This window comes from Colletes gigas, unplaced genomic scaffold (genome assembly GCF_013123115.1).
Source record: "Colletes gigas isolate AHSC1104 unplaced genomic scaffold, ASM1312311v1 Colletes_gigas_Sc00073, whole genome shotgun sequence".
Taxonomy (NCBI): domain Eukaryota; kingdom Metazoa; phylum Arthropoda; class Insecta; order Hymenoptera; family Colletidae; genus Colletes; species Colletes gigas.
In genome coordinates, this window is record NW_025106702.1 from 76,668 (window position 1) to 89,659 (window position 12,992).

At 45.3% G+C, this 12,992-nt stretch overlaps 1 pseudogene; it reads left to right on the plus strand.

Annotated features, from left to right (window-relative positions):
* Positions 1-9,944: 9,944 nt before the first annotated feature.
* On the plus strand, positions 9,945-11,649 carry LOC122403763 (annotated as a pseudogene).
* Positions 11,650-12,992: the final 1,343 nt, after the last annotated feature.

The following is a 12,992-nucleotide window of genomic DNA, read 5'->3' on the forward strand; positions in this document are numbered from 1 at the left end:
TTTAGGCAAATAACTTCAGTCAGTAAAAAGTTATTAATTTAGTAAAGCTAGATTGCCAAAATCGCCCACTGTGCGCCGACCGAAGAGAAGGACGATCGGGAAATTATCGACGAGCTATTTGAACGCTGCTTCTCAGGATACGTTGAGCTAGCGGCCGTCGAAACCGAGATCAGAGCGGACGAGGCCCGAACCCTTCCTTCGAAATCCAGGCAAGAGCTGTCCACCCTTCTAGAACAGCACACGGGACCTGTTCGACAACCACGGGGACCCCACAAACCACGCCGAACATCGGATCGAGACGGGTGACAACGCTCCAATCGCAGTTCCCCCGTACCGCCTGTCACCAGCCAGGAAATTCGCACTCCGCGAAGAGCTAAACCAAATGCTGGCAGACGACGTAATCGCGGAATGTGAATCGCCATGGGCAGCCCCCGTGGTGTTGGTTAACAAACGGGACGGAGGAATACGCGTATGCGTCGACTATCGCCGTCTTAAGGGGTAAAACCACTCTAGGATTTTCAAAAAATCGATTTTTTTTTTTTTGGCTTAAACGATACTTTAGGGACATAGAAACAGTATGCCATTTGATTTATAGTGGAAAACAAATTTCAAAAGGTTCAATTATCGATTTTGCCGCAGCGTCTCAGAGCGCGCGTTGAGCACTCACAGGGCGCGCTGTGATTCATCGCTTTTGTACTTCTTTTACCTTTTGAAATAATAAGTTTACCTGTTACCTTAAATCAAACGATTCTTAGGGTTTCTCAAGAGGTCAAAAGGGTACGATAATACTATAAACAAAAGTGTATCTGTGAGTCAGTACAGCTGATAAGCCACGCCGTGCACATGCTTCGTTTTGTTTTTCCTGTTCATTTCTCTGTTTTATATGCAAGCGATTCTTGGGGCGATTCTTGGGGCGATCGCCGCAGGTGGGCGACGGATGTTTAGGTTTAAGAGATAAGATGTGTCGATTGCGGAAAGAGAGAAGAGCGGTATCTATTCGAGGAGAAGCGAGTGTTCTGCTGGCAGTCGAATAAAAACTTTTACGAAAGAAGCAGCTCACCGCCCTTCAGTTTTTTCACCCTTTTGTCCGCTGTTCCGCCCGGTCAACTCGGGTTTTTCCGCTCTTTATGGTGCCAGATGCGGAACCGTGATTCAGTCGAAAAGTCTTCGAATATTCCGCATCTGGCAAATGTCATCGTAAAGTAATCGAATTGCCTCGTCGAACGAAAATCCTAGACCTGAGTTGACCAGCGAAGAGCTATATTGTTCCGCGGGTGGTCCGGTCTTCGAGGCCAACGTCGGCCGACCGGCAACGACCATTGCCAACCCGTGGAACAATATAGCCATAAAACAGCTGTACAACACGTGCGGAAACTCAGCGCTTCCTAATCCGGAGTCCCGTTTTTTCTTTTCCTAAGCAAAATTACCGCGGCCTTCGACTTGGGGAGGACACCGCGGTCACCCTCTTCCAGGGTGACCTGGGACTCCACCTTCACCACGGTTGGGTGTGAGGGAGGAGTTTTCCTCCCACTCGGGGCAGGAAAGTGGATCCTCCTTCCCCAAGTCGATGGCCAATCAATCGAATCACAAGGTCAACGCAAAAATCAGTTAACACCCTCAAAATAGTGTGTCGGAGGGGGTTTTGAGCTGAGGAGGAACGGGCTCCGGAAAGATCGCGACACTCTTGAATCAATCGTGCAGTCAAACGCATCTCGTAGATTTTTCAACTTACCATCTCTATCCCGTAACACGGTTAGAGAAGTACGGATTCGCGAATTCTATTGGGTTGTTCGGAAAGTCATTTCGTTTTTTCCCGTCAGAGGACTTAATTACGTTTTTTCGAAACCAACTTCACACTTAAGCCGCATAACCATTATATGTCTTGAGAGCTGATATTGCAAGGCTTGTGTGTGAAAAAGTTCTATTAATTCTACACAGTAGTTTTTGGTTGGTGCCCTTTTAAATATGGAGAGCAATAAGCAGCATTTTCGTCATATTTTACTTTTTTACTTCAGAAAAGGTAAAAATGCTGTCCAAGCGAGAAAAAAATTGACGGATGTGTATGGAGAAGGCGTGTTAACAGTACGCCAGTGCCAGAACTGGTTTGCAAAATTTCGATCCGGCAATTTTGATGTCGAAGATGCACCACGGTCTGGAAGGCCGGTCGAAGCTGACAAAGATGCGATAAAGGCATTAGTTGATGCAAATCGGCGAATAACCACACGAGAGATCGGTGAGAGGTTAAATTTGTCGAATTCAACTGTTTATGGCCATTTGAAAGGCATGGACTTAACCTCGAAGCTCGATGTGTGGGTGCCCCATGTCCTTACGGAGCGAAATTTGTGTCGTCGCGTTGACGCGTGTGATTCGCTCCTCAAACGTCAAGAAAATGATCCATTTTTGAAGCGGATTATTACTGGGGACGAAAAATGGGTTGTATACAACAATGTTAAACGCAAGAGGTCATGGAGCAGAAAAGATGAACCGGCTCAAAGCGTGTCAAAAGCCAACATTCACCAAAAAAAGGTGATGCTCTCCGTTTGGTGGGATGTCAAAGGAATCGTTTTTTTTGAGCTTTTGCCGGACAATACAACGATTAATTCAGAAGTCTATTGTCATCAGCTGGACAAATTGAATGATTCACTTAAAGAGAAGAGGCCCGAATTAATCAACAGGAAGGGTGTAGTGTTCCACCAGGATAATGCGAGACCTCACACAAGTTTGGTCACTCGCCAAAAACTTTTACAGCTTGAATGGGACGTACTGCAACATCCACCATATTCTCCAGATCTGGCGCCTTCCGACTACTATTTGTTCCGGTCCCTGCAAAATTTTTTGGATGGCAAAACCTTTACCTCAAATGAAGATGTCAAAAACCACCTGAACCAGTTTTTTGCCAGCAAGGACCAAAACTTTTATGAGAGGGGAATTATGTTACTGCCAGAAAGATGGCAAAAGGTGTTGGACCAGAATGGCCAATATATAATTTAATAAAATATTTATTCATTATACGAAAACTGTCTTTCATGTTCCCCAAAAAAAACGAAATGACTTTCCGAACAACCCAATAGAAACCTAGAGTCGAAGCTTTACAACCTTCGACGACTCTGAGACATCGGTCGTTCGCGAAGCGTACGAAAACATCCGCTATATACATATATGTTAGAAATTATATTGTCTTTGAGAATTACAAGGCGTTCGCACGATCAGAGTTCTGGGGTAAGTGCCGTGGGGTTCATCACAGTCCTCTTACCAAAAGGCAAAGCCTTCCCCACTCCGTGGCCAGATCCTTCTCGAACATCCTTATCTCAGTACACGTGCCATGACTTTAGGTCATCGGCCACACGCGTCTAGTTCGGCGGTTGGCAATCGGACTCTTAGTTATCGATTCGTAATCATAACATCCGCGACGGTGTCACCGATCCTAACTGCATCGGCCATCCTCTTCTAATTTCCTGAGGCTATTCCTTACACCAAGTGACCTCCGAGACACGTGTACGACCCCGACACGTGTCTTAGCTTCGAAAAGCATTTTGACGCTAACACGGCCAATTCTGACCTGCTTCACGCTCTCGGGAAGCATCAATAAATCGGGCATGTATTGAAACGTGTTCAACCTTTTCACCAAAACAGTTAACGTTGGGTTTGCTACTCTTTACCACGTAAAGCACCCTTCTCTTTATTCTAAAGCATCTTCTCTTTATTTTGCTAGCGAACGCAACGCGTTCCAATAGCCACCCTTATGCTAGTAGACGTAATACGTCCCAATAGCCTATTTCTTTTGCTAGTAGACGCAACGCGTCCCAATAGCCAGTTTCCTTTGCTAGTAGACGTAACGCGTCCCAATAGCCAGTCTCTTTTGCTAGTAGACGCAACGCGTCCCAATAGCCAGTTTCCTTTGCTAGTAGACGCAACGCGTCCCGTTAGCCAACTATACTATAGTCTTGTCTTATGTCGCCATCCCTTCCGCAATACTCCATACAAACGAAAGATAGACAAATAAAATAAACAAGAACAGAGGGAAAATAACGGAACTTGAAATTGAACAAAAAGAAAATCAAATTTTCACAAAAGAAATATTTATTCAAAACTGACTATAAAGAAACTAAAATTTTACAGAAGAACTATTTACTCAGAATTAACCAAACTAAAGCTTTTTCCTGCTTTACAACAATTATCTATATCGCTAACACGGCTCATCGGCGCTACCACTGTCACTCTCAACAAGATTTTCGTCTGCACACCATTCTCCATTCCATAGTCGCAACCTATCCTTGGGAGCTGTTTGTGGTCTCCCCGACTCACCAACAATTTTATACCGATCATTCGGCAACTCCTCAATAATTTCGAATGGACCAACGTATTTTTTGTCTAATTTTGCTCCGCGAGTAGCAGCTGGTTTAATAAAAACTGTATCACGAACTTTATATTCGACATTGGTCCGCCGCTTCTTATTAAAATTATTGTTCTGCTTTTCAGCGTTTCTTAACATTCTCTCTGAAGCAATTTCCCGATCACGCACCACATCTATCTTTTCACCCAAATTCGGCAATTCGGCTTCAATATGCAAAGCACTACCCGCGCTGCGCTCTACACCAAACAGCAATCGGTTTGGCGCAAACCCGGTGGAAGATTGTTTAGTAGTATTTAGCGATTCTTGGATTTTGCTAAGTTTATTTAGCCAATCAGACGATTTAGAAACTTCGGCCGTGAGCAAATTTGTGATTGTTGCCACGTAACGTTCAGCTTGGCCATTAGCACGCGGAGCCCCAGTTGCAATTAAATGTACGTCGACATTTTGCTTTTTCAGCCAACACTGCAATGGTTTAAAAGTAAAATTGGTACCCCTATCCATCACTACAACTCGCGGTCTACCAAACAGCGTTAATCTTTCTTTAAAAACTTGAAATGTCTCTGCACCACTCAATGATTTTAAAGGTACTAATTGTAAATATTTTGTGAACGCATCAATTATTAGTAAAACATGCTGATACCCATCTTTTGTCTGGGCAAAGGGGCCAACACAATCACAATGTATTGTGTCAAATGGTATCGGTCTTTTTTGAATAGAATGCAGCAAACCTTGCTGTGGTCCAGCATGACGTTTGGAGACGACACAAGTCAGGCAATGCTTTACATATTTTTCCACAAATGAGCGCATCCGCGGAAACCAAAACTTCCGAGAAATACACTCATATACTTTTTCAAAACCCACATGAGAGTTTTCATCATGATACAGCCGCAATAGTGCAATACGATACCCTCTCGGAACATAAAATCTTAATAAAATATTTCCCTTATCACTACATATTTTCCGACATAAAATATTATTTGATACACAATAATCACTATTAACTGCGTCCCCTGTTTCAACTCGATTGATTAAATTTTGGGTTTCCTCATCATTCTTTTGTGCTATCCTCATCCAAGAATCCGTGGAGATTACATTTTTATCTATTCGCGACACATTTACATGTTGATGCTTAGGTGGATTTCGACTGAGAAAGTCAACATGCTCAATACACTTTCCCTTTCGGTATTCTATATCAAATTCAAAATCTTGTAAATATACCCACCAACGAGCAATGCGAGGTAAAATATTCTTTTTATCTTTTGTCGCTTTTAAAGCATTACAATCTGTTACAATTTTAAAATGAATCCCAAGAAGATACACTCGAAAGTACTTTAAGGCATTCACAACTGCCAAAGTTTCTAATTCGTATGAATGATACTTTGATTCTTCTTTCGTTGTACGGCGACTAAAATACGAAACAACACGCAATTCCTTGTCAACTCTCTGAAATAGAATCCCTCCATAACCAATCGAGCTAGCGTCTGTGTGCAGTTCGGTCTCTCTACTCGGATCAAAAATTATTAATAATGGCTGAGATATGAGATGGTCTAATACATATTGCCGCGCTACATTTTGCTCATTATCCCATGACCACGGAACATCATTTTTAGTTAATTTGGTTATACATGCTGTCCGTACTGCAAACTCGGGAATAAATTTCCGGAAGTAACTCGCGAGGCCCATAAACTGCCTAACTTTCTTTACGTCCGTGGGAATCGGTGATTCTAACAGCGCGTTAACTTTACGTTTCCCTGGACGAATGCCTTCTGCAGATACTTCTCGGCCTAAATACTCAATTGTAGTCTGGAAAAATTTACACTTTTTTACATTTAAAGAAAAACCAGCAGCATCTAACGCGTGCAACACGGATTCTAAATACTTTAATCCTTCCTCTATCGTTGCCGAGGGTATTATTATATCGTCTAAATATACGATCGCTATGGTAAATCTAAGGTGTCCTAAGGCTACGTTTATCGCACGCTGGAAAACTGCAGGAGCGTTGGCAAGCCCGAATGGCATTCGCAAATATTCATACTGTCCATCCGGCGTAACAAAGGCAGTTTTCTGTATGGAGTCGTCCGCTATTGGTATCTGATGAAACCCAGAAGCCATATCCAGCGTGGTAAAATATTGTCCTCGTCCCAATCGGTCTAATTGGTCGTCTATCAAGGGCAACGGATATCTGTCTTTAATAGTGATTTTGTTCAGCCCGCGATAATCTACACACATTCGAGTACCGCCATTCGATTTGGAAACTAGAATAATGGGACTCGCGAACGGCGAAACACTTTCGCGAATTATACCGTTTCTTAACAATTCGTCAATAATTTTGCGCACTTCCGCTCGTTGTGAAAACGATAAACGATAGGGCTGGTATCTCACTGTTTTGTCCTCTTTCAATGTGATTTTTAACTCCCCAGTACTTACGGTTCGAAGTTGATACCCTTCCCCAACCATCTGTTTATACTTGTACAACAGGCTCTCAACGGGCTGACTAATCTCAAGTGGCAGGTTCTCGAGCATGTTGCACCTCACAGGCTCCTTCTTTTCTTCGGCTACCGGTTCCGACGGAAAGTGTAGCAACCTCTTCTCCCCGTTGACCTTCTTCACACAGAGGTTTTCATAATTTAGGATGTCCTCCCCGATAATGACATCATACACCATAGTCGAGTCAGGCACCACCAGAAAATCAACCTCAGCTGCTGTGTCTTCGGTCTGAATGGTTACAGCAGTACGGCCGACGACAGACACGAGGCCCCCTCCGAGACCACGCACGCTTGTAAAGTGCGGCAAAATTTTGCAATTTGCCTGCTTCGCGATCTTCTCGCGAACCATAGAACAATCCGCGCCTGAATCCAATAAAGACTGCACCAACAGATCGCGGAACAATATGGGGGTCAGTCCCAGTTCTTTAATGCGTGCAGCATTCGCCTCTAATTTTTTTGAATCAGCGTTCGCTTTTTTCCGATGCGGGTCATCTCGCATCGCACGCTGTTTCGCCCAACACTGGCTCTCCTCGTGCCCTCGCTTGAGACAGAAGGAACACACAGGACCAGTCGGGAACCTTTTCGCCGTTTCCCGAGACGGCTCGTGAATGTTTTTTCTTTTCTTCGGGCACTCCCTTTCTATGTGTCCCGTTTCGTCACACTCGTAACAACGCTTTCGGGGGAAATTTCGCAGCCGCGCCGACACTACACGATCACTCGAGCGTCTCTTATATTCGCGCACTTGTCCTCCACGATCGTGTATTAGATCGCGATCGCGTTCAGTGTCCTTTTTCGGCACTTTCACAAAATTGCCCATTCCGCTAAGCAAATCAGCAATAGAGGTATAACGGGCATTCATCAAGGATTGTCGCACACTTGCGTCCATCACATGACCAATAACTAAACTAATTAGTTCATGCGGCTTAAATGCTATTTGCGTTTGTCCATAATATTTTAATTTAGTACGCGCGTATTCAGTATACGAACTCGCCGAATCACTTGTATACGAAACTGCGCGCGTCAAACGTTCACAAAGGCGATCCTCGGACACAAACACGGAGCAAAGATCCTCGCGAAATTTTTGCCACGTTCGCGGATTGCCTTCCCATTCCCTATACCACTTTTTCGCGGGGCCAGCTAAAGCATGGGTAGCCAGACTCAATCGTTGAGTAGCTGAGAGTTTATCAGTTATTGCCTCAACTAGGTCACACCACTTATGCGCGTCCTCACCGATATCGGTACCACTAAAATCGGGTACTGCCTCAACGAAACAATTAGGCGTCGGGGACGCCGAGGAAGCTACCGACCCGTTCGCGACCGTTTCCAAGAACCGACGGAACAAATTTTCCAAAGTCGGCTCAGCGACTTCACCTTGTTCACTATTCATTCTTACGAATTCGAGCGATCAAAGAATACAACGGCTACTATGCGTTCTAACTTCGCGGTCTTTTATCCCACTTCTGATGTTAGAAATTATATTGTCTTTGAGAATTACAAGGCGTTCGCACGATCAGAGTTCTGGGGTAAGTGCCGTGGGGTTCATCACAGTCCTCTTACCAAAAGGCAAAGCCTTCCCCACTCCGTGGCCAGATCCTTCTCGAACATCCTTATCTCAGTACACGTGCCATGACTTTAGGTCATCGGCCACACGCGTCTAGTTCGGCGGTTGGCAATCGGACTCTTAGTTATCGATTCGTAATCATAACATCCGCGACGGTGTCACCGATCCTAACTGCATCGGCCATCCTCTTCTAATTTCCTGAGGCTATTCCTTACACCAAGTGACCTCCGAGACACGTGTACGACCCCGACACGTGTCTTAGCTTCGAAAAGCATTTTGACGCTAACATATATTATATATTTCGTTGTGTTGAAGTGAATAACAAAAACAATATGAGTGATAAAACGCCAGTGTTCAATGAAAAAAAGGCCAGAAAGGGGAAATGCAGCAATTTGAAGAGACCGAAAATTTCAAAGCGACGTCCGTTGAACCGATACGAAATGGAGAAGCCTAGCGTCGAGAATGTTTCCTCATCAGCTAAAAAATTATCAGCAATCGATTCTGTCGATTTTGAAGTAGACGAAGGTTTTAGTTACCGAATTTTGAATTTTTTAGTAGTGTTCTCCGCTATATCGCAAGGTGTGGTGTGCAAAAAATGCAAATCTGATGTGACATTCTCCGAATCTGGAAAGCGCGGATTGGGATTCAAAATTGTAATTTCATGTCAAAAATGCGACAAGATTTATATTCCTAGTTCTCCATTTATTGAAAAAGGATACGAAATTAATCGAAGAATTATTCTTGCTATGCGGCTGGTGGGCGTAGGATTGAATGGAATAATGAAATTTTGCGCGTTCATGGATCTCCCGCGACCAATTTTCCAATCATGTTATGACAAAATTGTTAAAAAGATAGCTGTTGGAGCAGAGGCGGTTTGTCAGCTTAGTATAAAAAATGCAGCTCGAGAAGAGAAAGAAAAAAGTGACGAAAAAGTGACGAACACAAGTGGCATTACTGTATCTGGTGATGGTTCATGGAGAAAACGCGGCTTTTCGTCACTTTTCGGATTCGTATCGCTTATTGGATGGTTTACTGGCAAAGTGGTCGATGTTTTAGTAAAATCCAAATATTGTAAGAGTTGTGAATATTGGAAGAAAAGATCGGATACCGAAGAGTACAAGGAATGGGCCGAAACTCATGAAGATGAATGCCAAGCGAACCACAAAGGATCCGCAGGAAAGATGGAAGTCGACGCCGTCATCGAAATGTTTCAGCGCTCAGAATCTTTGCACGAATTGAAATATAAAAATTACGTGGGAGACGGAGATTCTAAAACGTTTAAAGCCATCTTAGATTCACAGGCCTATGGAAAGTTTACAATTAATAAGAAAGAATGCATTGATCATGTGCAAAAGCGAATGGGTACTCGCCTTCGCAATTTAAAAAAAAAGACAAAAGGCCTTGGAGGAAAAGGCAAGCTAACAGGCAAATTAATTGACGAGTTGTCAATTTATTATGGTCTAGCAATACGTCGAAATCATCATTCCGTTGAAAAAATGCGTAATGAAATCTACGCGACGCTAGACCACAAATTGTCGACTGACGATGAACCGAAACACGACAAATGCCCGCGCGGAGAAAACTCATGGTGTTCATGGCAGAAGGCACAGGCTACTGGATCAGACCATACGCATAAACCACCTCTATCTCAAGAAGTTTACGAAACGATTTCTCCAATTTATGGCGAATTAAGCGGTGACAAACTGCTTTGTCGTTGTATCGGCGGCTTTACGCAAAATAGCAACGAGAGCTTCAACGCCACAGTCTGGTCAATGGCTCCGAAATCGACTTCCAGCGGCAAACACGTTCTTGACACGGCAGTTTATATTAGTGTAGGCATATATAATGACGGCCTATCAGCTATCATGAGGCTTATGAAGAATTTGGATATGACAATTGGGCCGAACTGTTATAACTTCTGCGTGGAAACCGACATGCGCCGCATCGACTTTTCCGAGAGATCGCTTAGCGATGCCGCAAAAAAGGCCCGAACATCCATAAAAGAATCTAGGAAGGCAGAGGAGGAGGCGAACATCGACCTGGATGGCCAAATGTATGGTGCAGGCATTGCAGATTAGAGGTAAACGAAAATTTCAAGGATTAAAGTCTTCATAAAACTTTAAACGCGTTTTTCTCGCAACCACTTTTTTCAAATTGGGAGGACAGATTTCTCGGTGACTATTGCATGGATCGATTTGAAATTTTTACAGTAGCTTCACAACAATATTCTCTTTGGAAGTACGTAGCCGTTTTTTGATTGAATGTAAACTTTTTTTTTTATAAGCAATTCAATGCTCATTTTTAGGGCAAAAAACCGATTCATTTCTTAAAAAGTGCACTACTTCCACAAAAATCGATTAACAGAAAAACCCCTACGTACTTCCAAAGCCAATTGTATATAGATTATAAATTTTTTTGGTTTTTTGTTCCAGGACTCATACATGGCGAGAAATTCGTCCTCCCATGGCGGTGTTTTTAAAAAAGCTGTTTTCGATGACGGGCTCTGTCGCCGCCATTTTGTATGAAAATGAAAGTAAAAAAATTGTTTTTCGTACTTCAATATGTGTTAAATAAACCCTCTGAAAAGAAATTCTATTCCGTTTGTCACACTCCCAAAATAAATTGTCAAATTTAGGTCTTTTTTTCTGCCTCTAGAGTGGTTTTACCCCTTAACGCGATAACCACGACGGACGCCTACCCTCTCCCAAGGATCGACGATCTACTGCACTCGGCACCGAAGCCAGCCATCATGACAGCCCTGGACCTAAAAGCCGGATACTGGCAAGTACCGGTTAGGAAACAGGACCAGGAGAAAACGGCATTCACGACCCCCTTTGGGATATACTGCTTCCAACGAATGCCGTTCGGCCTTAAAAATGCACCGGCCACCTTCCAGCGGCTCATGGACCGCTTCAAGAGTAATCTCCCCGGGCTAACAATGGTCGCATACTTGGACGACCTCCTCATCTTCTCGGCCTCATGGGAAGACCACCGCAACGACTTGCGAGCGGTATTCGAGCGCCTACGGACGTTCAAATTACGGTTGAATTGAGGAAAATGCCGATTCGCATGCGCCCAGATCCGATATCTGGGACATATCATCTCGAACGAAGGACTTCAACCCGACCCCGAGAAGATCCAAGCGATCCTGGACCGCCCGAAGCCCTAAAACCTCCGAGAACTCATGGGGTTCGTACAAACCTGCTCGTGGTTTCGCCGATTCATAAAAGATTTCGCAGCGACAGCGGAGCCCCTCACGCGCAAAAACGCCACTTGGGCCTGGGAATCCGAGCAACACGAGGCATTCCTACGCCTCCAGAAGATGTTGACCGAGGCCCCGATCCTCCAGCCAGCGGACAGCACGAAACCGTACAAAATCCGCTCCGACGCCAGCGGATACGCCATCGGAGCCGTTCTACTACAAGGGGACCCGACGGCAGAGCACCCGGTCGAGTACGCAAGCCGCTTACTATCGGCCGCGGAGAAAAACTATTCCACTACGGAACGGGAAGCATTAGCCGTCGTCTGGAGCATCTCTAAGTTCTGGGGATACATCGAAGGCGCGCAAATCCAAGTCATTTCAGATCACCAACCGCTCCGATGGCTATTCGGCCTCAAAACGCCCAGCGGACGACTGGCCCGATGGGCCCTATTACTGCAGCCCTACAACCTGGTCGTCGACTACGCCCCAGGAAAAGCCAACGTGGTCGCCGATTTCCTCTCGCGACCGCCCCCGAGTCTCCAGGACCAGGGGGAGCCAAGCAGGGTGAGCTTAGTCAGCATCGACTTCCCGACTAGGGGGAGCGCTGAGCTGCGCGAAAGCCAACTCAGGGACGAACACCTACAGAACATCATCAACAGTTTCGAGGACACCGACCAAGGAGAAGAATTCCTTCGCTGGACCCAGCGCGGCTACCTGCTCGCCAACGGAGTCCTGTACCGCTTCTCGCCTGACATCGATGGCGAGGACGCGCAATTCGTCGTACCAGAGCACGAGCGAGAACACGTACTTCGTGAGTATCACGATTCTCCTACCGCTGGTCACTACGGCACGGAAAGAACGATCCAACGGATCGCCTCCCGGTTCTTCTGGCCCCACCTCCGACGAGACGTCATCCGACACGTCCGAAATTGCGTACCCTGCCAGAGGTACAAGGCCACGAACCTTCGATCCGCGGGACTGATCCAGACGCCCGCTATGCAGCAACGATTCGAGGTCCTTTCCGTCGACCTGTTCGGGCCATTGCCCGCCTCCGCCAACAATCGACGATGGATCTTGATCGCCGAGGCTGATGCAAGCGGTGGAAAGTTCCCGGAGTTGCCAAACGTGGCACCCTCCACCTTGCACGGTAAGCTACATACGTCGACATCGTTGCACGCCCGCCACGAATACCCTTGGTGGAAGATGGTGCCGAAAGTCGACGTTTTGGCAAACGGCGGAATGCTAGATCACTTTCGTTTTGACCAGTCAACAGTTCGTTCTTAGTAAACACATCGCTTATACTTCGACCGCGTACAAACTCGGTTACGTACGTGTATTATATATTTGTTGAGTTTTACATGTTCTCGACACCTGCATTTCATCGTTTGC